Consider the following 25,435-nt stretch of genomic DNA (forward strand, 5'->3'; position numbering starts at 1 on the left):
TTGTGTAGGTGTGGGTGTGTAATGTCCTGCAGTTATCTACATATTAATAATGATCAAGAACTAATATTTCCTTATACATTTTAGTGACCTTTCCTTACATAATTGATGTTTTCTTTCACACTTTTGGATTTCTAATTTTTGTTTCTGTTAGTTAGCAATTGCTAAAAGAAATCCCACGTGAAAAAGTATTCAAAGCCTTCTTGATTTTAATTGTCAATTTATTTATTCCTGCATATTGTAATATTTATTCATTTTCATATCTCTGTTTTTCCACTGCTATGCAAACACAATTCCAGCAGCTGCTAACATGTGTAAAATTAAATATATATTGTACTCCCTTTCAAATAGCCAACAAAATATTTCTGGTTTTAATTCCATATCTTGCTTTACCATTGCTTCTAACCACTAACTTCTGAATAGCTACTTGGACCGACCTAAGTACTGAACCTAATACATACATTCCTGTTTTTTGGAACTGAGAATTACATTTCAGAAAAAGGAAATCTGTATTGCTCTGGGAATCTACCTATGACATTCATTCTTGAACTAATTTCTTGGATGAAAGACTATATCTTTCCTGTCTGTTTATATCTTTCCTGTTTCTCATCCTTCTTGAAAAGACTGTACATTATTGGTTGAAAGCAGAAGTCCCTTCTGTTACCTGTAGTCCTCAGCTTACAACCACAATTGAGTCCAACATTGATTTATTTCTTTTGCAGTTAGTATTATTTAGCATAATGAAGAAGAGGCAACAGAGTATGACCGCTTTCTTCTCCAAAAAACCAAGAGTTGAGGAATCAGCTAATCCACAAGTCACCAGCACCAACACCAGCACCACAAGCACCATCACCAGCACCACCACCAGCACAACCACTTCCACCACTTGAGGTCAGAGAAAGCAGCAAGTCCATCGACTCCACTGAAGTTCCACAACTTCGTGACTGCTGGAATTCGCACCAATACAGACACTTCAAGGACAAGTATGATGGACTGGCAGTATCCGACAAGAAGTTAGGTTGTGAGTACTGTGCAAAACCCATGTTCTCATTAGAGAAAGGTATTCATGTTTCTAGAGAGTGGAAACATTTCCAGGTTGTGCCAGCAAGGAAAACTAAGGATACACAACAAACATCGCTTAGAAAAAAATTAAGGGAACATTTTCAATCAAAAGCACGCCTTATTTGCATGGAGAGCAGGAAGCAATGGGAGCAGGAAATTTTAACCAAATCCATGGATAAGTCAACTGACAAATATTTATGCTGTACTTGCACAATATTTTCTACTGGCGCAAAGATGTAATCCATACTCAGACATCGAAGCGCAGGTAAATTTGCTAAATACAATTGGAGTGGATGTGGGAGTTGGCTTGCATTCACGGAGATCTCAAGTGAAAATAGTTGAATTCATTGCGAACCAAATCAAGACCACCGTGTTTTCCAGGATTATTGCAAATAATCAAAAGGTGTGCTTAATAATCGATGAAGCCACAACACTTTCAATGAAAGCAGAGCTGATAGTTTTTGTTAGAGTTGAGAATCCAGAATGCCCAGCAACCGTCTTCGTTGAGCTTTTGGAATTAGAGAAACAAGGTACGGAGACCATATATTCTGCAGCGATGGGAAGCTTGCATAAAGTTGCGTTTACCACCAAATATCTACCGAAGAATTTAATCGCTTTCTGTTCCGATGGTGCCCTTATGCTTGGAAGAAAATCTGGAGTCAGCGCCAGAATAGCTCAAGACTTCCCAAACTTCGTAATCTGGCACTGCTTGAACCACCGCCTGCAACTTGTGCTGGATGATACAATAAGAGAAGTGAAGCAGATCAACCACTTCAATATCTTCTTTGATAAAATACACACCACTTTCCAGAAATCCTGCAAGAGCCAGAATGACCTTTTCCAAATGGGCATAGAAAGTGCTGGAATTTGCTTCAGATTGGCAGATTGGCAGAATTTTGGGACCAAGATGGGCTGCCTGTAGTTTAAGGGCAACCATAACTGTGTGGTGTGCTTATCCAGCACTACATCAGTTTTTTCTGGACAATGAAAGATTCCCAGGCATGGCGTCCCGTTTTGAAAATCTCAATTTTTTGAAGGATTTGGCCCTCATGATTGATATTCTAAATGAGATTTCTCTTCTATCAAATGCCCTGCAGGGGAGAGAGACAGATATCATCATGGCCAAAAAGTTAGTATTGCGAACAATCAATGCTTTTGAAGTGCTTAGACAGAGAAAGGGCAGATATGAAACACAACTTGTTGAAGTGCTAAAAACACAAGCCTTCAAAAACGTCTATTTAGCTCCAAATCAACGATTTGTTGCCCTTCCTCGTGACAAGCTTCTGTCGAGCATCATCACCAATTTGAAGAAAAGGCTGATGGATTGCAACCATCTAAGAACAGGTAGCCTATTGCCAGCCGCAAACAAGTTACACTTTATCACATATTTGGAGCCAGATTACTGGAAAATTGAAGATGTAGTCATTCCATTGGCTGAGGCAGAGGCAGCATTGGTTGCATTTGGCAGAATTTTTAATTACAAAATTAATTTGAACAACTACAGAGATTTTTTGGAAAATGTGCTGAAAAATCCAGACAATTACAAAATTCCTGACGGTATCAGAAAAGCTAGAGATATTGTCAGGACAATGCTGTTAGTTTAGCAGAGGCAGATAGGGGGTTCTCAAAAATGAACCTCATATGTTCAGAGCAAAGAACACGCCTAATTGTTCCAAACATAGGTAATCTGATGGTGATAAGTATTGTTGTCATACCTGTTGAGAGATGTGACCCAATTCCTGCAGTGAAAGATTGGCTCAGAACGCACCTTGGCTGATGATCCACAAATAAAGACCAGGAAAGCTGCAACAGAGGAATCTGGAAGTCTAAGAACAGTACGAAAATATCAACAACCAGGAAAGCAATAACACAAGTAAGTACTTGAGTGTATCTCTTTCATTGTGTTATTCTTATGTAAGGTGTAAGTGCAAGCAATTAAAGTCTTGCTTTCTGTGTCTCTCCTTTGTGCAGGTTGTTGGAGCAAAGTGATAAGGTGGTGTGCAGAAGACCAGCAAGCCAGTATCCTTCCTCTGTAAGTAGCTGTCTTTATGCTGGGTGTGCTCTGTGCTGGGTTCATCCTTGAGACAGTGAAGTGTAAGCAATTAAAGTCTTCCTTTCTGTGTCTCTCCTTTGTGCAGGTTATTGGAGCAAGGTGGTGAGGTGATGGTGCAGAAGATGCAAAAAAGGACAGTATTTTTCCTTTCTATTATTTTGTGTGCTTGTTTCATCCTAATGCAGTGCATGCAATTAAAGTCTTGCTTTGTGCAGATTATTGGAGCAAGGTGGTGAGGTGGTTGTGCAGAAGACCAGCAAGGCAGTAACCTTCCCTCTGTAAGTAGCTGTCTTTATTGATTTGTGTGCTGGTTTCATCCCAATGCAGTGCATGAAATGGAAGAGTTCATTTCTGTGTCTCTTCTTTGTGCAGCCCATTCATTGGAGTCAGTGATACTGAAGACTCTTTTATTGTTTTTGTACTTATTTTAATCTTATTGTACTTCATCCATTGGGGCAAAGAATTCAGTGACATTGTCTTGGCCACTCCCATCCAGTTACATGGCCGGTAAGCCACTCCCACCTGGTCACATGGCCAGCAAGCCACTCCCACCTGGTCACATGGCCAGCAAGCCACTCCCACATGGTCACATGGCTGTCAAGCCACTCCCACCCGGTCACATGGCCGGCAAGCCACTCCCACAAAGCAGGCCACACCCACAGAGTAGGTTCCAAAAAAATTTGAAACCCACCACTGGTCTACTTCGAGTAATGACCTAAAACTAATGCTAGGGATGAACTCTTAAAGGTTTCCTTAGGAATGTGATGTTTGGAATTGTTTTCAGCAGTGGTAGGTTTCAGATCCCATCACAACCAGTATGCTGCGACAGTGCCGGGCGTCCACCATGTGCACGCGCACTATGCCTGCATATGCACCCACCACCCATGATGCTCCAGCTGTTCAATGGAGTGTACACTGCATGTGTGCTCGCAAATGGCCCGGTTGGGTCAAATACAGCTCAGGAATGCGAGCAGGAGGGTGGGCCCTCTGAAGCACCATACCGGAACGGTACATGCTGCTCCCTGTTGCGTAGCACCCGCAACCTACTACTGGTTTGCAGACCACATGAAAAATGACAATGAATCTAGAGTTAGGGTTAGGGATAGAGATAGAGTTAGGGTTAGGGTTAGGGTTAGGGCTAGGGCTAGGGCTAGGGCTAGGGCTAGGGCTAGGGCTAGGGCTAGGTTAGGGTTAGGGTTAGGGTTAGGGTTAGGGGTAGGGGTAGAGGTAGAGGTAGGGTTAGGGTTAGGATTAGGGATAGGGATAGGGATAGGGATAGGGATAGGGATAGGGATAGGATCAGAGATATCTCTACTTGGAATTATCATCAAAAACTAATGCTAGGGATAGATTCTTAGCATTTTGTGGTGTATATGTTTTTAACATAACATGACATTGACAACTTTTCATTGGAAGTCTTTTTTGGACCATAGTAAAATACATAGGGAAATCCTATTGCCAATGAAATAGGGTTTGGTCTACTTGGAGTCATGGCTAAAGCTAATGGTAGGGATACATTCTTAGTGGTTTTCAAAGCAGAGACATCAACAATTTTTCATTCAGGGTTGTTTCTTGACTAAAGTAAAATACATGTGAGAATCATTACCAATCAAAATGCACCCAGATTAAGGATTAGGGTTAGAGTTTGAGCTAGGTCTAGGTCTACTTGGAGTCATAGTCAAAACTTATTATTTATTTATTTATTTATTTATTTATTTCTTAGTGCTTATAGACCGCCCCCTCTCCCGAAAGGGACTCGGGGCGGTGTACAGTCCATATCAGAAATACATCATGAATAACTATAAAATTTAGACAATTAAAATTATTGAGTAGATAGATAAATAAATAAGAGGAGGATAAAAAGATATACAGAACTGTACTGCTAAGTAAATAATTTAAAATTTAAAAATTTAAAACCCCAACAAATATCCTATAAAATTAAATTTAAAAGAACGATCCCCCTAAAAAACCAGTAAGAAATATGTATGCCAGGAGGTAGACGTTATAATTATGCCAGGCCAGCCAGTCGGAACAGGTGTGTCTTCAATTTCTGTCGGAAGGAGCGGAAGTCAGTGGTGGTTCTAATGTCGGGGAGGAGGTCATTCCAGAGGGTTGGGCCCATCACAGAGAAGGCCCTACTCCTTGGTGTCGCCCGTTGGCATTGCCTAGTGGACGGCACCAGGAGAAGCCCCTCCCTGTGAGAGCGAAAACTTAATGCTAGGGATAGATTCTTAGCATTTTTCTGAGCAAAGAGACATTGACAGCTTTTAGGTGTTTGGACCGGAATTAAAATAAACGGGAAATTCCCATTACAAATGAAAATAAATCTAGGGTTAGGGTTAGGGTAATAGGCACCCTGGGTCCAATTCCAAAACACCTGGACCTAAACACCATTGGCAATGGCAAACCCATTGTCAATTACAAAATGCAGCTGTACTTGGGACATTTTGCATTTTGTGACAATGTTTTTAATATTATTAAATGTCAACATTTTCATATCCCAGGCCCTTGGCAAGGACTAGAGATATATAGAGAGAAAACACATCTGGTAAACATCTGGCTTATTATACAACCAACCGTAATAATAACAAATATTTCTATATAGGAAAGATCCTAAAATTTTGATGAATCTTAGAGTTGGTGTTGTCAGCTTGTTTGATAGCTCACTAGCTCCATGTGTAATGTTAATCTCCTCCATCAGCTTCATGCTACCAGAAGTAGCCAAAATGTGTTTGAAAAGAAGTAATGGATTGCAGTTTATATATTAGCTGTTGTGGCCCCTTAAGAACTAAAGCATAGAAATTCACTAATCATTTCTCACTGATCATCCTAACATCCTGGTTTCTCAGCAGATTATGCATCCTAATCTGATTAGAAAATCAGCAAGCAAGAGAGAAAGCTCCTTCAAGCACGATGACAGCTGGAATGCTGAGGAGATGATTGTCTATTAAAGTTCCAGTCCTGGCCAAATGTTATTCAGAGAATGTTGGAACTTCGTAGGTATTGCACATTGACTGCAAATATCTGCTGGGAGAGCCTTGTATCATACACAAGTGACCTTTCTCCTACCATCAGCCATAGGGGAAGGGTAATGTCTGCAGGAAGCTGAACACAATTGGCAAGAGGTGGGTTATCTGCAGCATTCAGATGTTGTACCTTTTGGGTGTCATGTGGCCCTAGCAGGGCTGAAATCTTCAGAATCCATTCTGCAGTTTATTTATTTAGAATGTATTAGCTACCAAATTCTAATGCACCCTGGACAGTGCAGGCAGCCCTCAGCCCTCATTTATCAGCCCTATTTAAAGTTACAACAGCACCAAGGGGGGAAAGGATGTATGACTACTTTTCACACTTAGGATCACCGCTGTATCTACATAGTGATCTGATGAAAAATGTGGATGCTTAGCAACCGGCATGAATTTATAACCATTGCACTGTCCTGGGATGACATGATCCCCATCTGTAACCTTCCCAGTTGGCTTCTAATGAGCAAAGTCAATGGGAGAGGCTAGATTTACCAAACAAGCACATGGTTCGCTCAACAGCAGTTATTCACTGTGGCAAAAAAAGATCTTAAAATGAGGCACAACTCACCTAGCAACTGCCTCATTTAGCAACAGAAATATATTGGGCTCAGTTGTAGTTGTAAGTCGACACTACCTGTATACAAAAGTAGGGAGGGGAATCACATTTTTTTAAAAAATCAAATCAGATGGAGAACTAATCAGATGGCTAAAATAATGGTATGCCCATTAAAATGAAATAAAACAAAACAGATACTAAAACATCAAGGCCAGGCCTGGGTTCAAAGATAGGCTTTCAAAGCTTTTTGCAACTCTGGGAGAAAGGGTGCCATCTCTATTTCTGAGGGAATGCTTTTCTAGAGAATGTTCCTGGATAAAGAAATTTTGCTTAACAATGTCTGGGAATTAAGAGATCTATGAAAACAAGACAAGCTAATCAATGAACTTTTAATTTATGCTTATCATCGTCATCATCTTGTTGTTATTGTTTTGTAAACTGCCGAGAATCTCTGGAGTCTGTGGGATATAAACTGTGAATGAATGAATGAATGAATGAATGAATGAATGAATGAATGAATGAATGAATGAATGAATTATTCAGGATAATCAAAGGGCACTATAAATTTAAAGTGAAGACAGGAAGTATGAAGAGGATCCTCAACAGATTTTCTTAATGTTTCCTTACCGTCATCCTTTCCTTTTCTAGTTAAAAATGTTAATAAGCCAGGTTGCATGTCAAGTGTCCAACAATATAGTTTTCATAAGGAGTTTGCATTGGTTGTGGTGTGTCTATGTATAACCTGTGAGAGAGAAGCAGAGAGAGGGTAACTTGGCTGACAAATTGTCAGCTTTGTCAGAAAAATTGAGGTGACACTAAATAAAATGTTGTCAATGATTTTATGTTATGCCACAGGGGAATCTGTGGGAGAGGGGCAAGCAAAAAGTCAAGATGGCTATTGCAAAGTCTCACCCATTTTGTACATGTGATTGTGATGACATTATAGGAACATACAAAGAGATGAGGCTTCAGTTGCATAGTCAACATCACCATCTTGATTTTCACATATACACACACAGAGAGAGACATGGACACATAGACTTTATATGGGTTTTGGCTTTTGTCTACTGTTTTTTTTTCCCCAAAAGTTTTTTTAATTTTTTTTAACATACATATAATATAATCCAAAATATACCATTACATCTTAATAAACATTTTTTGAATATTCAATAATATATCAATTCCTCTTGCTATTAAGCCATTTAATATCGGTGGCATTAATAATTATATTTCCAAAGAAAAAAATATTTTTCATATTGCTAGTTTTTCTTTTAAAGGTATACCTTTATACGAATTCCATTTGTCCCCCCCCCCCATAACAACCTCTTTTTTGGACGCAGTGCAAGTGCAAGGCGGATTCAAATTTTGTCAAATTTTGGCTTTTGTTTAATCTTGAGGGGGAGGCCCTTTCCTTTCCTTTCCTTTCCTTCTTTCCTGTCCTGTCCTTTCCTTCCTTTCCATTTCTTTCCTTTTTCCTTCCCTTCCCTTCCTGAATAAATCTATTACAGTCTTTCCAAAGAAGTACTCCATTCTTTGGAGCATCTTTTGGAGTTTGTCCACTGCCCCCCCCCCCCAAACCATCTCTTTGAGTGAACCCTGGCTTAAAAGCCACACTTAGGCCTTTAATTGATAACTGGGAAGTGCTGTTGAAAATGAAAACAATTTTACAATATACATATTAAGTGGCATTACTCTTTGTATTAGAATTCATCAGCCATTAATTAATGAGCTACTTGTATCCCATAGGAAACAAAGATAAACAATTCTGGTTAGAGCTATATTGTGCAAACATCTGATTCTTCTTTTTATGTATGTGAACACTTCCTCCGCCCCTTTAAAACAGGCAAAGAAACACAATGTTATCCATTTAATTAAGAGGAGTTGGGAGAACTGATCACAGTTTTGAGAGCTGAAGCTGCTTCAGTGATATAAGTGCTGATCTGGAAAGCCCTTTTCACATTATTGTCTCAAGAGTTTGTGTTTTCTTTTCTTTTTTTCTTGACGCCTCTTCAAGACTGAAAGACAATAATAGTAAGTCCAGTTGCGGGCAGTGTTGTCATGCATAACTCAGTGACAATTGCTTAGTTATTTCAGAGGAGTTCCACAAGTCATGGAAAAAATAAAAAGTTTAAAAGAATAAGCATTTTAGTATTGGAAATGTTGTCATACTAGAATTAGTTGGAGAGCCTTACAAATCTTGTTGTAACAAATGATAAACAAGCACAGTATTCCCCATTAATCTGATTTCCTCAACTGAATGCTATGTTTCACATTGGCATTTTTAATATATTAAAAAAACAGTTATTTACATTTGTAAAACTCTGTTTTTTAAAATTAAAATATCTCAGAGGACTCAACTCACTCTGGACTGGACATAGAAATGAAATGGAATCAAATGCAGATGATGAATTACTCAAGTAAATGATGAAATGGCATTCTGAATTGCTATGTAATGATGTTGTAGAATAAACATTAGCTAAGCTCTTTGCTGGAGAACTAGATTGGTGTAGCGGTTAAGGCACCAGGCTATAAACCAGGAGACTGTGAGTTCTAGTTCCATTATAGTCATGAAACACAGCTGATTGACATTGGCACACTCTACCTCCTTCAGCCCTAGAAAGAAGCCAATGACAAATCACATCTGGGAAAAAAAAAACTTGTGAGAAAACTAACAGGGTCTGATCCAGGCAGTTTCCAGAGCCAACTCCATTTGAAAAGCACAGAGTAAAGTGGTAGTTAGCAATAAAACAGATGCATTATAATAAATCTATTTGTTGCATGTACCTAGAAGTTTCAAATGTTTCTAGATCATGTTAATTGCTATATGGTGGGAAATGTCACAGTTTTGTCCTGTGAAATTCTAATTTCACAGATCACAACATCAAATGTGTAGGGTCATTTAAAGGGAGTCATATCACTACTTATTCTAAATCCAGTGGATGAATGTTTATAGTATTGTGGTTAAAACATGGCCACTGAGAAACAAGGACATATCCATACCACAGTTAACTTCTAGAGTGCCAATGCACAATCATCTACCTGTATCGTGTGTATATGTATTTATAAAGATTGATTTCCATATAGTTCCTTTCTTCTGGTCAAATCTGAAAAAGCCACTTAGCAATAGAGAAAGAAAAAAATGTGTCAGTGTCTCCAGCCATGCTTACTTAGGTCACCAGGTTAACAAGCAGCCCAGCTGGAGGGCAGGAAATTAGGGGGGGGGACGGTTTCAGGCTGCTGAGATCAGCAGCCCAAGGTTTTTTTTATAGTGGAGCCCAAATGGACTCTAAGTGTTAAAAATATTGATGTTCCCATGTTTCCCTCTTGTATATAATTGATGGCTTTTTATTTTGGACATCAAGACAAAGGGATTGTAAGTTTACTGAAGATAGATAGTCTCTCTCTGTCTCTCTCCCTCCCTCCCCCTTCCCTCCCTCTCTCTCTATTTCTCTGTCTCTCTCTCCCTCCCTCCCTCTCTCCCTTCCTCTCTCTCTCTCTGTCTCTCTCTGTCTCTGTCTCTCTCCCTCCCTCCCCCCTCTCTCTGCCTCTGTCTTGTCTCTTTCCCTCCCTGTGTGTGTGTGTGTGTGTGTGTGTGTGTGTCTCCCCCCCCCCCTCGGTTAAAGTCACAAATGTACCACTGTAGCTTCCTATCATTTCTTCCCCTCACAGTTTATATTTGCACCCAAAGTTATTATGGGCTAATAGGAACAGGACACATAGACACAAAGCTTTCCTTTGGTGTTTTGTTGGTAATTGAAATAAAATGAACAGTGGACATAGAAAGCACAAACAGAAAGCTGCTGTTTGTTTTTTGTTTTTTGGGTTTTTTTTTCTTTTCACACTTGCATCTTGGAAACGAGGCACCCATGCTGCATTTCAATATATAGATCAGAGGCACTTCTGGCAAACCTGTGGCCTAAATTGATTTTCTTTTCATTTAAGAAAGGGTTAAATCTATGAAACAAGAAGGGGAGAGGGAAAAAAAGAAATTAACTAAAGTAAGGCCCTTGTGATACAATGACACTTGCTCTATGCTCTTACAGAGAGGGGGGGAACACAATGATAAAACACCACAAAGAGGAGTGTTATGAATTTTATTAATGACTAGAAGACAGTGTGCAAAACATCAAAGGTCTGTGGAAAAGATTAATGACCCCGTGTGAGACTGTTTAATTACCTCCAGCTAATTAGATTCTTGACCAAAGTTTTAATATCTGCATTCCTTCTAAAGCCTAATTGAGATTCCACATTATTTATCAATCTTTCAAAAAGCCCTTAGTGCGCTGGTTTTTTTAAAGGTTCCCCCCTCCCCCTTTGCACTTTGACTCCATTTATGGTCAATTATTAAATAAATAGCAAAGTAACTGTTCACCACAAATTGTATATGTGGAATACTTTATGCCTGTTTATTTTGACTAGGAGACTATCATTGGCAGCATCTCCTCTTCATAATGAAGCACTCTAACTAATAAATTGACTGAGTCCACTGTAAACAGGGTTGATAGTATTTTGGTTATCCATGCTGGGCTTGGGAATGCCTCATGTGGTTTTTCAGTAAATGAAGCCTTTGCTATTGTCAGTTAATCCTTCGCTCAGTTTACCTTGGTCCAATCCCAGAGACAGGATGGGAATGTTTATTATACAGCCGGGGAAGACTGCCAGGGCTTCGTTGCATGTTTTCATTTATTTGAGATTGCTTCATTGCTGTTAGAAGAGCCCTTCCAACAAATTGGTCTTGGTATAAAATAATTAATAATTGAAAAAAACCAACCACATCACAAGTAGATTTTTATAGCGGTCTCTATTGGCCCCAGCCAATCTGTCATGACTGCAGCCATCTTTTCTTTTGGATCTTTGGCCTGCCACACTTTCTACTATTCTACTATGCATTTTCTATTGTGGGAAAATGGGAGGGGGGATTTTACGGAGTTAGGTGGTATGTAGTCGTAACAAAATTATTTCTAGAAAGTCAAGGTCATCCTTTGTCTTTGCACCTCTGCATCTGACCAGAACTAGATGGGTGGAACTGCCAGCATGACAATGGAAGATTGGACCATGTGATGGACTTGTGTGTGTGTGTGTGGGGGGGCAAGATCTTGAACTTTCAACTGGGTGGGGAAAACCAGGAAGCTTTCAGATTTGGGTTTTCCCTGATGTGCCGACATGGTTATTTTAATAAATTGGAACTTTGAGGAATATTTTGCCTCCGACTCTGATTTAATTTTGGATGTTATTTGGAACCCTGATACAATCTTCTTTCTGTGTACTCCTGTATAAGCAGAAGGATGGAATGTCCAATCCATAGTCTATATTCTGTATTTGCAATAAGCACCTAAGATCCAAGCATGCCTCAAAAAACTCTAGAAAATTATGTAGCCTTTCAAGACATGAAAATTTGTTTAGGCAATAGGCCTGAATTCAAAAGAGGATAAACTGGCCAGACTGCAGCCCACTTCACTATGCTTGTCTTCAGTAAACGTCCTCATTAAATTAATGGGGTCTGCAACATCACTGCACAGTTAATTAGTAGCACTTAAGACTATACATGTCCCATTTTCTGAATAATATGTACTGCTGGATTTTAAGGTAATTTATCAAATCCTCTACATTTTAGGAAAGATGAATTTCAAGAAGCGCTGGACTGAAAGCCCAAGCTACAAGTTGCTAGCCAAGAATGTAGTCAAATGAAATGGGGAAAAAAATATCATTTAAAAGTAGCTAGCCTTGATTTTAATTTAAATATTATGATGAATCATTAAATTAAATGATCCAAGTCAGAATTAAATTGAAATTCAATGATTAAATTTAAAATTATTTGAGTTCATGGTTTTTAAAAAAAGTTTTTTATGATTTCATAAACAGACAGACATTTTCAAAATTTGTTTCCGCAATTTATTTCTTGCTTTTTTTAATAAAGAGAGCTGTTCACATATTCAATGGACTATGTCACTTTGTTATAACTTAGCATTCCTTTAACACACAATGACAAAACCACTTCTCTTCATCAAGGATACCAAGATCAATCCATGGATATTCCTCTGATCAAGGATATTTGCAGTTCACCATTAAGATCCAGGCGGAAGCTCCTTCTACACATTACCACCTCTTCAAGGACCTCTGCTGATCCACCTATATTGGACACTGGAATATGTGGCTTCAGTGAAAGTAAATGAACCGTGAATAACCTACTGAGGGGGAATATAGACCTGTAATAGTGAACCTACAGCACGCCATTGTGAGCCGTTGCCCAGGTTAGCTCCACTGTGTATGCATGCAAGCCTCCTGCCAGCCAGCTAATTTTCGGGTGTCTGCTGGGAGATGCGCATGCATGTGCGGGTGTATGTGTGTCATGTGTGCATGCACTGGGGTGTGTGTGTGTTTGTTTGCATACACATGTGCAGGGGGAGGGGGATGTGGCACCCCGTGCTCCCAGGTTTTGGTTCCAGGGGGCTTCAGGGAGGTCTACTAGCACCAAAATAGGGGGTGGGGGAGTGCCCCCTCATGCCCCCTGCTAGCAGGCCTCCCTGAAGCCTCCTGTGACCAAAAATGGGGGGTTGCTCCCACCCACAACCCATTTTGGTGCTAGGAGGCCTCCCTGAAGCCTCCTGGGACCAAAATCAGAGGGTCGTGGGGCATGAATGTGTGGGGGTCAGGGCCAGTAGTGGGGCTTTGAATTATGCGTGTCAGCACACATGTGCGCAATATCATGTGTGCACGCTTTCGGCACCTGAGGGAGAAAAAGGTTTGCCATCACTGATATAGACCCTACGAATCTCCAGCTGCCAAGTATTTATATCTGGGATTGTGTGAGACTTTTATAGTTATCGTGATACTAAATTGCATGGTAAGTGTATATTCATACTTTAAGAAGAATTCAGAAGGGGAAAAAAAGTTCAGAAAAGGACAATGAAGAAAAAGGAAAAGCTTCAAATTAAGTCTCCTAAAGTGACATCAAAGGAACTGAGTAAATTCAGCTTTGACATTTGAGGTAAAATGAACATATATTGAAATATATGTGGCTTCCCATCCTCTCACAACTTTGGCTCACAATAATAAAAATACCTTACACTTGAAACTCAGAAACAGCCAATATATAAAAACTATGATCGCTGCTAAGATTAAAAACAACTCTAATAAACTAAGAATATCCATGGGTGCCATATAAAGCTCCCAATCTCCCTGCCCTACAAGCAGATTTTTAAAATATGTTAGAGGTCAGCAAGGTCAGAGTGAATCTAATCTCAGGAGGTATGGTGTCCCAAATATTAAGCATTGCAACAGAATAGGCCCACAACAAGGAGTCATTCTTTAATTGATGGGACTTCCACCATTCCTTTCTTGCTCTAAAAGATTCCATGTCTGCTCAGCTTTAAAGTGTACCCAACGAAGAAATGTCTAAAATAACCATTAAAGGTAAAGATTCCCCTTGCACATATGTGCTAGTCATTCCTGACTCACAGAATGCTGTTTCCTTCCCACCAAAGGTGGTTCCTATTCTTTCTACTTGTATTGTTACGTACTTTAGAACTTCTAGGTTGGCAGAAGCTGGGACAAGTAATGGAGCTCACGGAGCTCACGGAGCTCACTCCATTAGGCGGCACTAGGGATTCGAACTGCCGAAGTGCTCACCTTTCTGATCGACAAGCTCAGCGTCTTAGCCACTGAGCCACCACATCTCTAAAATAGCCATTAGAGTTGTGCAAATTATTGAATTTTGAGATTCTCTTTGAAGATGATGTTATTGAATTTCTGAAATGCACTGCATTTCCAAATCAAAGCAACACTTTGATTCAAATCATCAAACATGTACAACTAACCTGAACTGTAATCAATTTGGAAGTCTTTCATTTAGGTACACACGCAGTTTTAGCAGCTAGAAAATGAGTCAGAGAATTGATTCAGGCATCCAAATATAATTGATTCACTGAATCAAACTGATGATTTGAACTGGAACATCTTGACAATTCGCTTCAAATCAGAATTGATTTACCAGGTCTTCTAGATATTTTTTTTTAAAGGAGCTATTGGCAAATGGAAATGTCATGTTTGTCATTATTAGCATGTAGCCATGTGGTATGAAGCTTAGCCTATTATTAATTTAAATAATTATTAACTTCTCAAATGACACTGTGGGCTGTGATTTCCATTGTGTATGTTTCACTGAATAGATCTTGTTTCCTATTCAATGCTTCCCTTGTTTTACTGAACTACATTAAAGTTACAGAAACAATGTTACAAAAATTATTCAGGAATTAGTTCCCTTTCACCTTCTACATATGTGTAAGCTTGCAGTGGCCCTTTTCCCTTCCACATGAAGAAGTATTGCAGGCAAAAACTATCTATGGTATGTTATAATCTCCAATTGTGAGGTCATTTAGAAATACTTCTATGGCGCATGTTGAGGGGTTTTTTAATTAAATGTTTTTTAAAAGTTGTAAGGGGTTATGGGGATGGGGGGGGAACAGGTCAGGAGGGATGGGAGAGCCAGGCACCTAGGTGTGGTCGAAGGAGGGGGGAGCGGAGTGGGGGAGGAGAGGGAAGATAGCATTCCTGTGCAGGGCTCCCTGATACCAACGGTCGTGGGGAGGGGCAGGTGCGAGGACAGATTAAGAGCCCGTAGTCGGTTGGGAGACCGGGGTTTTTGGTCATTCCCGGTCGTTTGTACCAACCCCTGCATACTAGGTGGTCAGGATCTACAGACCCAAGGCCTGAGACTGCTGTTATGCAACGCGAGGTCCGTTGTCAATAAGGCCCCCCTCATCCACGATCTAATTTTGGAGGGGGAGCCGGACCTCGCAGGAATAACCGAGATCTGGTTGGGCCACGAGGGAGGTTTACCCCTCATGGAAATGTGCCTGCCAGGTTATCGAGCATTTCACCAGCCTCGGGCCCAGGGAAGGGGCGGTGGGGTAGCAGTGATTATCCGGGAAGACTTGGAGCCGAGAGAGTTCACTGTGCCACAGACATCCGGGTGTGAGTCCCTCGTCATGAGATGGGGCCCAGGGAGGCAGTTGGGCCTGCTGATAGTATACCTGGCTCCTCGCTATACATCAGCGGCCCTGCCTGAACTCCTCGAGCTGATCTCATCGGTGGCGGTTGAGACCCCCAAACTTGTAGTGATGGGGGATTTTAATCTGCCGTCGATGGGAGAAGCGTCTGAGGGGGTTCGGGAGTTCATGGCTTCCATGACAGCCATGGACCTGACCCAGTTAATTCAGGGCCCTACTCACGAGGGAGGCCACACGTTGGACCTTGTCTTTGTCTCTGGCCAGTGGACGAGTGATCTGGGAATAGGGGATTCAATTATTACTCCCCTGTCATGGTCAGATCACTCACTTCTCCGGCTTGACTTCCCCGGTGCTACACACCGCTGCGGGGAGGCGGAACCGGAAGGTATTAGATGGTTCCGCCCCAAGCGCCTGATGGAACCAGATAGGTTCCAGACGGAGCTTGGGCCACCTCCTGTGGACCTGACCCGCCCCCGAGTGGAGGACCTGGTAGACGCATGGAATAGTGCGACTACCGGGGCCCTAGACCGGGTGGCGCCTTTGCGGCCTCTCCTGCGGCGACGAACCACCCTGGCCCCTTGGTTCACCGAGGAGCTAAGGGTGATGAAACGCCACAAGAGACGCCTAGAGAGTCGTTGGAGATCCTCTCGTTCCGAATTTGACCGAGCACAGGCACGAGCCTATTTGAGGACGTACCTTGTGGCATTAAGAGTGGCCAAACGTCAATATTGTGCCGCTCTTATTGCGTCCGCAGATAACCGCCCTGCCGCCCTGTTTCGGGTGACTCGCTCTCTCTTGTTCGAGAGACCGCGGGAAGCCCCTTTACAGGGCAGAGCAGAGGAGTTTGGGAAATATCTACAGGACAAAGTCGCTCAAATCCGGATGGGATGGGCCCCTTTCAGTGGTCCAGCTGAGACGCCCGCGGCGAGTCTTGAGGGACCGCTTTGGGAGGAGTTTGACTCGGTTGCCATCGAGGATTTGGACAGGTTGCGTGGACATCTGCGACCTACCACATGTTTATTGGACCCGTGTCCCTCCTGGCTTGTACTGGCATCCTGGGAGGTTACACGCGACTGGCTCCTGGGCCTAGTGAAAGCTTCGTTGGGTGAGGGGCTTCTACCGACCGCCTTGAAAGAGGCGGTGGTGAGGCCCCTGCTCAAGAAGCCTTCCCTGGACCCAATGGACCTAGTCAATTATCGTCCAGTCTCCAACCTTCCTTTTTTAGCGAAGGTTGTAGAGAGTGTGGTAGCACAACAGTTCCCACGTCACCTGGAGGAGAATGATTATCTAGACCCGCGCCAGTCCGGCTTCTGACCCGGGCACAGCACGGAGACGGCCTTGGTCGCATTGGTTGATGATCTCTGGAGGGCCAGAGATAGGGGTTGTTCCTCTATCCTGGTCCTATTAGATCTCTCGGCGGCGTTCGATACCATCGACCATGGTATCCTGTTGCACCGGCTAGAGGGGCTGGGAGTCAGGGGCACCGTTCTACGGTGGTTTGGCTCCTACCTCTCTGACCGGATGCAACGTGTGTTAGCAGGAGATCAGAGATCGACCCGGAGGCCACTCACATGCGGGGTGCCTCAGGGGTCGGTGCTCTCGCCTCTCCTGTTCAACACATACATGAAACCGCTGGGCGAGATCATCCGTGGTTTTGGGGTGGGATATCATCTGTATGCTGATGATACTCAGCTATACATTTCCACCCCGAACCACCCCAATGAGGCCGTCGAAATGATGTCCCGGTGTTTGGAGGCCGTACGGGTCTGGATGGATGACAACCGACTAAAACTCAACCCTTCCAAGACGGAGTGGCTGTGGCTTCCGGCCTCCCAGTTCAACCAGTTGCTTCCATTTCTGGCCATTGGGGGCGTGCAACTGGCCCCCATGGAACAGGTGCGCAATTTGGGCGTCCTCCTAGATGCCCGGCTGTCCATGGATGGCCATGTAACAGCCGTGGCAAGGGGAGCGTTCCATTAGGGTTGCCTGATGCGCCAATTGCGCCCCTTATTGGACCGGGATGCCCTACGCACAGTCACCCATGCGCTAGTGACGTCTCGCCTGGACTACTGCAATGCTCTCTACATGGGGCTTCCCTTGAGATGCACTCGGAGACTGCAGTTGGTCCAGAACGCGGCCGCGCGGGTGATTATGGGGAGGACTAGATACTCCCCTGTAACACCTCTCCTGCGCGAGCTGCACTGGCTTCCTGTAGTCTACTGAGTGCGTTTCAAGGTTTTGATTATGATCTTTAAAGCGCTTCATGGCACAGGGCCTAGTTACATGCAGGATCACATCCTGCCCCACACATCCCTACGACCAATCCGCTCACACAGAGAGGGACTTCTTCGGGTGCCGTCCGCCAAACAGTGTCGGGGGGCGACACCCAGGAGCAGAGCCTTCTCTGTGATGGGCCCAGCCCTGTGGAATGACCTCCCCCGTGACATCAGGACTACTTCCGATCTCCGCTCCTTCCGTGTACAGCTGAAGACCCACCTCTTTCAATTATCTGGCCTGGCTCAACCGTAAATTTTTCTTACTCCTCCTGACAGTTCTTTTAAATTTTTAAATTTTAAATTGTGTTTTACAATTGGGGTATTTTAATGGTGACTTTTAATTGTCCAATGTGATGTAATTTGTTACCTCCTCCGTGCATGTATGTCCTGTATATATGTATGTTTATGTGTTTGTATATGTTTTATATGCTCCATTGTACGCCGCCCCGAGTCCTGTCTGGAAAGGGAGCGGCTAATAAATTTAAATTTATTTATTTATTTATTTATTATTTATAGTTCTTTTCCACACATCATGGACTCAATTCTCTCTCCTGAGAGAAGGCCTTTGGAAGTCTTGGTAATGAAATTACCAGTAGAAGCTGCACCCTGTTTTTATTTTATCTCCGATAACTTCCAAATGGAAATTGTTTAGAGGATCAGGCTAGAATAAAACCAAACTCAGTTAAGAGAGAAAACAAGTAGTTTAACGAAGTGGTTAACTAGGCATTCTAGTAAATCTTAACCTATTCTGCTTTCTTCTTCACAGGATGCAGAAAATGCACTGATTTAGGCTGAGAGAAATTTAAAGTGAAATGTCATTTTGCAAAGCAGGTATGCATAAATGAAAATTAAAACATTGAAATATTTAAGAACAGAAAGAGTTCATGTCATAGACTATCTATATGCGAGATTAAATCAAATGGATTTAAACTGTGCTTTCTCTGTTTTCTTCTTTAAACAGCAGTGCCTTCCTATTCTAAAAAAACAAAATATCCATACATTTTATATAAAGACAAACAGAAATTGAGAATAAAGATGAACTATGTTTTTACATTTTAATTTATGTTAAATTATATTTATTGGATTTTTAGCCATTTGACAGCAGGGATGTTTGAAAGAATTTGAATTAATAAATCAGAAATATGGCAAACCTTAATTATGCAACATAAATTAAAATTAAAATAACCTAATAGAAAATATTTTATTAAAAGCAAAGCAAAAAAATACATTGCAGTTCACTGACATAACTAGGTTATTAAACTAGGAGTAGATAAGGATGAAAGAATCCCAGTTTGGTACAATGGTTAAAGTGCTGAATTAGAACCGAGAGACTGTGAGTTCTAGTCCTACCTTAGATGTAAAAAACTCCCAGTGTGATTACTTTTGGCCAATCACTCTCTCTCAACTCAGCCCAGCCCACCACACAAGGTTGTTGTGGGAAAAATAAGAGGAGCAAAGAGTATTCGGTATGTTAGCAACCTTGAGTTATTTATAAAGCAATAAAAGCAGCACAGAAATCTAATAAGTAAATAAAGTAAATAAATAAACTATATTACTGGATAACACCAAGACTCATCTCCAAGATATTTGGCAGCCTGAGGAGAAACATAAAATGATTTTCTTCTCCTAGTCAAAGAGAATAGAATCCAAGGTCTACCAAGATATTTCAGAACCAGAGGAAAAAATTCTCCTTGAAACTCTCTGGTTTTTACCTAATGCAAGTTTTGAGCTATAGACAAATAAGCATCAGCAACTTAGATCATGCTAAGCAACTTTCTATTTTAATTTTGGAAATCATATTGAAAACTGAAAAGCATACCATAGCAAAATTGCAACTATAAACAGGCCACCAAAACATCAAAAAGCTACTTCTTCTTCTTAAAAGTACAGGCATGAAATCAATCTAGCTCAAATTCAATAAAGGCAGTGATGGGATTCAATTTTTTTTACTACTGGTTCTGTGGACGTGGGTGGGTGGGTGTGGTGTAGGTAGGTGGGCGTGACTTGCTGGGTGTGGCAGGGGAAGGATACTATAAATTCTCCATTCCCTCCCCACTTCAGGGGAAGGTTACTACAAAATCCCTATTTCCTTCCAACCAGCTGGGATTCGGGAGGCAGAGAATAGATGGGGGTGGGGCCAGCCAGAGGTGGTTTTTCCCGGTTCTCCTAACTACTCAAAATTTCCGCTACTGGTTCTCCAGAACTGGCCAGAACCTGCTGAATACCACCCCTGAATAAAGGTACATAAAGACAAAAGAGTGCCATTTTGGTATGGTGCCGGTCCTGCATACATCCAAAATTGGATTCCATGTCCTGAAAATATTCTAGCGTATTTTACCACCCCCCCCCCAAGTTTCCACAGTCCAGTATCCACTGCCAGGAAATGAGTCTTTTTTTTTCTTACTCCTTCTCAGCATGATCTAAATGACTTTATTTTAGGTGAATCCTAAGAGTTAAATATTTCCTCGGTTCTAATCAAATAGCCGTATCCATACCAAATTACTAGTGGCTCATACCAAATAAGATTAGCTGTTCATTATTCACAAGGTCCCAGCTCTAGTCCCAGTGCTGCACAAAGGGCTCAGAAGTGACAGGTTCATCCAAAGCCCTAGAACGAAACAGCACAATACTTTAATTTGTACTGTTTGGTTATTGTGGCACATGGGTATTATAGGATGGGGAGCTTACAGGGCATCCATCAAACATATAAAACCCAACATTTAATGCTGGCATCATTGACTTTATTTTCTACACAGACACAGATACACACACACCCCTTATCATTAACTTGGTCCCTTTTATTGTTTAAAGGTAGAAGTGGCAGCTTTATTTACACATTTTTTCCCCCAGGGGAAAGCATTAGACCAGAAACGGCGCTACAAATCAATGAAGATGAAAAGAAAGGGAGATCTTGTCAGCAGGCAGCTTTCTGGGGTAGAGATTACAGCTCCTTTACAGCTGAGCACCTGCTAAACGCAGCCATCCGTATTACCTATGGGCGAAAGGCTGACCTTTTTTTTTAAACCAGCAATTCATACCAAGCTCGTGACCTTACCTAGGTGCAGAACTTCAGAGGGCTTGTGAACCTGATTTTCATTGACAGAGTTGCCCAAAGTGAACAAAAGGTACATCCAAGGCTTTTTATGGGCTCTTGAGTGATGTGGATTATGCTCCACCATCTGTTCAACTTTCCATGCCTTTGATTTTCCACTGTTGTTCTTTCTATTTCCTAGTAAAGAAGGGAAGACAAATGTCTATATAAAGGTAGTTCTCCAGTTATGACCAGTGGCTTAGCAACTGTTTGAAATTACAACTAAGTTATGACCCAGATTCAAAGTTCTGACTGTTGGGCCTCCTCTGCAGTCACATGATCAAACTTCAGGTGCTTAGAAAAACAGACATGTTTATGGCTGTTTACAGAGTCCTGTAGTCACATGACTGTGTTTTATGAGGATTTTGCCAAACCGTACACTCAATTTTCAGAAAATCTCTGCTCAGAGTGATCCATTGGTTCATTTAACAACCACAGCATTTGCTTTATGACTGCCATGTTCACTTAATAACTACCACAAAACAAGAGGTGATAAAATCAGGTTGGTCAGGTGACCAACCCATTTTAGGATTGTTATGGCACATGACCATAAGGGGGAGTCTCCATTACAATTGTATGTCGAGGGCTACCCATAACCTCAAATTGCACTGTCCTCATACTACAGGGTTGGTATCAGGAGAGGCAGGGAACAGCCCCAGCATTTGTCAAAGTACACACATTTTTACCAAACAATTTAAGGACAGCCCAAATATAATCTGAGCATTGCATTCTATTTTTTAAAAAGCTAAAATTTTCACAACAATGCTGCGTGCTGCCGTTGTTACATTTTGTCATAGCAAGATTTCCAAACTGGAAACAGGACTTTAATAAAGCACATAGGATGCTTGATTTATCATAGGTCACCCACAGTATTTGATTTGCCATTAAGTCATGGCATCTCTTCTGAAAATGTAGACTCCCCTAACACTTGCACTGCACAGCAATGATTCCAGATCATCCAGTGCATACTGGGATGGGGGGTTCAAATTGGACTCGCAATGGATCAGATCACAAAACACCAACCTAATATAACATAATTGCAAGCCATCAGGTGGCCTGGGATTCATATCTCCTAGGCCCCATTTAAAAGTTTATTGCTTAGTACATCCCAGAATAAAACAACAGCAAAAACAGTTCTGGAGGGTAAAAATATTTCTCATGCTTTCTTTTTTCCTTCAAATGAAAACCTTGTTCTGCAACCTATTTCTCCATCTCTTTTCCCTCTGGATGTTTGTGTTTCTCTGCTACAGTTTTCAGAATTTTTTTCACTTTCTCTACCTTGACGTCTGGCCCTCAAAAACACAACTGGCAAGAGGATGAAATAGTTATATAGAGAACTTCTTTAACTTCTTATTTCCCACTGGGAAAACACAACAAGGACCACAACCACCTTCTGACTTAGATATTTCCAAAAGCCGTGCCACAAACTGTCATTGGTTCTACCAGTAATTTGCCAAATACAAAGTCTAAGAGGTTTTTTTCTTCATTTTTTTCAAAGAGTAACTGTATAACAAAGAGTAACACACATGCAAAGGCTTTCCTAGTAACTCAAGTGCGACATAATGCGGCAAATAATTACAATGACCTTTAGTTCACCCATATTTAAACAAAGGTTAAGCTACCCTTTAGTAAAACAAATATTTCCTCTGGTCCAATAATAACAGCAGACACAACCAGGATCTATTGACAAACCAAATTGAAAACTCTTAAAAATACAACATTTCCTAACCTAGAGAAATACACAAAACCCAGCGCAGCTCAACATAAACAATTGAAAATATTTGACAATTGTTATTATATGTACTTTGTCATGTTCATCATGGCATCGTCAGTATTTCTTCCAATATTCCCCCCACGCCCCTGCCTTGCCGCTCAATTTTCTACTGCTTGTCATTCCTGGCAGCAGGAAAAAGAGAAGAAGACGAAACAGAAGAAGGAAAAGATGATGTTATTCATTCCCAGCTAAAGCTTGTAAACAATTTACATTTTTATTTGGTGGTCTAGAATAAATGCACGATTCTTTAAGTAACTGGGACTCAGATACTTAGACTTGTAAAAATAAACTTACAAGAAGGTTCACATTGTTGTCCAGGAAATGGCTTATAGGTTTTATTTAGTTTCTCATGCTCCAAGATTTAGCAGTTGACCAGATAAGGGCCAGGTGTGCTTTGCACATTTAATTTGTTTAGTCTGCAGCTAATTCAAACAGCCCTTTGATCTCTGCAACTGGGATTGGCTTCTACCATCAAATCCTTGGGTTGACTATAACAGTTCCATTCCCCAGAATGTCGTTTCATGGGCTATCATAGAATGGAGTAAGTTAAAGTCTACTAAAGCTATTGCTCCGCAGTTGACTATTTTCTAACAATGTCCTTGGCCTACAATATTGCAAAACTTGTGCACAGCAAGTTCAGCTCAAATTCTGTTTTTGATTCCAGCTTTGGGATTAACTATTTAAAGTTAAACTGATTTAAAGTGGCCTTGAGTTAAGATCAGGATTTGCCCAATTGCTCAATTTTGGGGGGAAGAATGGAATGAAATGATCAACTATGGCCGATGTTTAAAACACATTAACTCTCCCAAACTTAAACTGGATCATTTAAGCTTTTCTACTGCAGAAAGTTATCACCCAGCCCTCTCCCAGAAAAATGGAATATCCTAGGAAATACTGAAAAGGCAGAATATTACATTTCCCTGGATGTGAAAAGGAAGAAACATGTTTTAAAGACAAAGTAGCTCCCTGCAGCTTCCTGCCCACCCCCTTTGTCAATGGGCCATTAAGATGCCCAAGCCAGTCCCTTTACATCAGGGGTGTCCAAACTTGGGAACATGCTGGCTGGGGAATTCTGGGAGTTGAAGTCCACAAGTCTTAAAGTTCCTAAGTTTGGACACCCCTGCTTTACATAATAAAGAGTTCTCTCCTTCAGCTCCAGGGTGATGGGATTAAGGCATGATTAGCCTTCATCCACTCATCACATGGCATCTGAGAACTCAATCAAACCTGGATTCAAAACACAGCCTAGAGAGCTGCCCCTGCATAGCCCCATGGGAGATTGACAACCAATCAGAATACATTTCTTACACAGGAACAGGTAACAGAGAGGTGGGGCTGAACAGATTATAAAAAGCCCAGCCAGCCCCTTCCTTGGCCCTTCTTTCTTCCTCACCCAACATTGAAGCATGTGATCACCTTTTCTGTTCAGGACTCAAGCCATGTGGTCCTGTCCACCATTAAACCATCTTTCCAAGCAGCCTCCATGTCTCCAGTGTCGTTTTCCCTACTTGGAGCCGAACCCAGAAGGACATTTCTTTCAACACTAGGCAATGCATTTTTTAAATATTCCTCCTGCATCTTTCTAAAACACAGTAAGCATGAATAAGAAAGGCTCAGCCCACCAGTTTCCAACAAGTTCAGCAAAAAGTTTGGGTGAACCAATGCAGAAAGTGTTTTCCCCAGGTGAGAATAAAAAAATGTTTTAAAAGGGTTTTTTTTTAAAAAAAAGTCTTTCTTTTTAAAGGGCAAAGGCTTGGCATGAGCTGAAAAATTATCACTGATTTTCCTTTGTAAAATGGCATATTTTGCCTCATTGATCACGGGGCTTGTTATGGTGCACAGGAAAGAAGCATAACTGGATGGCATATTTGATGTGTCCTAAAAACAGTCTCTGAATGTGATAAATGTCTGGATGAAAAACATATTGGCAAAATTTGGTCTTTTCTGGGCAGGATACAGAAGAATTCCTATCAAGATGCCCTGATGGAGTGATATAGCTTTGTTGATCCTAATCAACAGGTTTTGTGAGGTACCAGGATGTCAGAATAGCAAGCTTGGCCCTTTCTGAGAAGGACCAACTAATCAACAGTAGGACTTGATTGTGTCATGATTGTAGTTTGCTGGTATACTTGGTGTGAGTTACTTAGCTGAAGCAGCAGGCAACAGTGGTCCATCATGATACAATGCTGCAGAGAAAAGTGGCACAAAACCACACTACTATTTTGAAGGACATATCTCATTCCAAGTCATTGCAAAGATAGATTGAATTGGTCTTCAGCTGTTCCACATTTAAATTAGATGCCAACCTAATAATCTACAGTTCCTCACTAATGTTGGTGGTGATTTCTCTCCATCTTATTGTCTGCTTGAGGCTGCTAAGAATGCCTTCTTCTATTTTCAGGACATTGCTATCCATTAACATTTTAACTTTGGCTGCCAGAGAGACTAGGCATGTGATTTCTCCAGGTGCCTTTGCACTGCTAATGTCTAATTTTGCTTATACACAGGTTTAACACACTTTTGAAATAGCATAACACCCGTGTCTAAAAAAAGACCAAACCAAATCCCATTCTGTGCAGAAGATTGAGTTAA

General features: G+C 41.4%; 1 long non-coding RNA gene across 1 annotated transcript in view; it reads right to left on the reverse strand.

Moving 5' to 3' along the window:
• Positions 1-23,222, reverse strand: part of LOC309383682 — a 64,106-nt gene extending 40,884 nt beyond the window's left edge. The window contains exons 1-2 of the long non-coding RNA XR_014173895.1: positions 23,138-23,222; positions 21,034-21,207 (exon numbers count right to left, since the gene is read on the reverse strand). This is a non-coding gene — a long non-coding RNA (uncharacterized lncRNA). The remainder of the gene's footprint in view (positions 1-21,033; positions 21,208-23,137) is intronic.
• Positions 23,223-25,435: the final 2,213 nt, after the last annotated feature.

Source organism: Natrix helvetica, assembly GCF_964273705.1.
Source record: "Natrix helvetica genome assembly, chromosome: 1".
NCBI lineage: Eukaryota > Metazoa > Chordata > Lepidosauria > Squamata > Natricidae > Natrix > Natrix helvetica.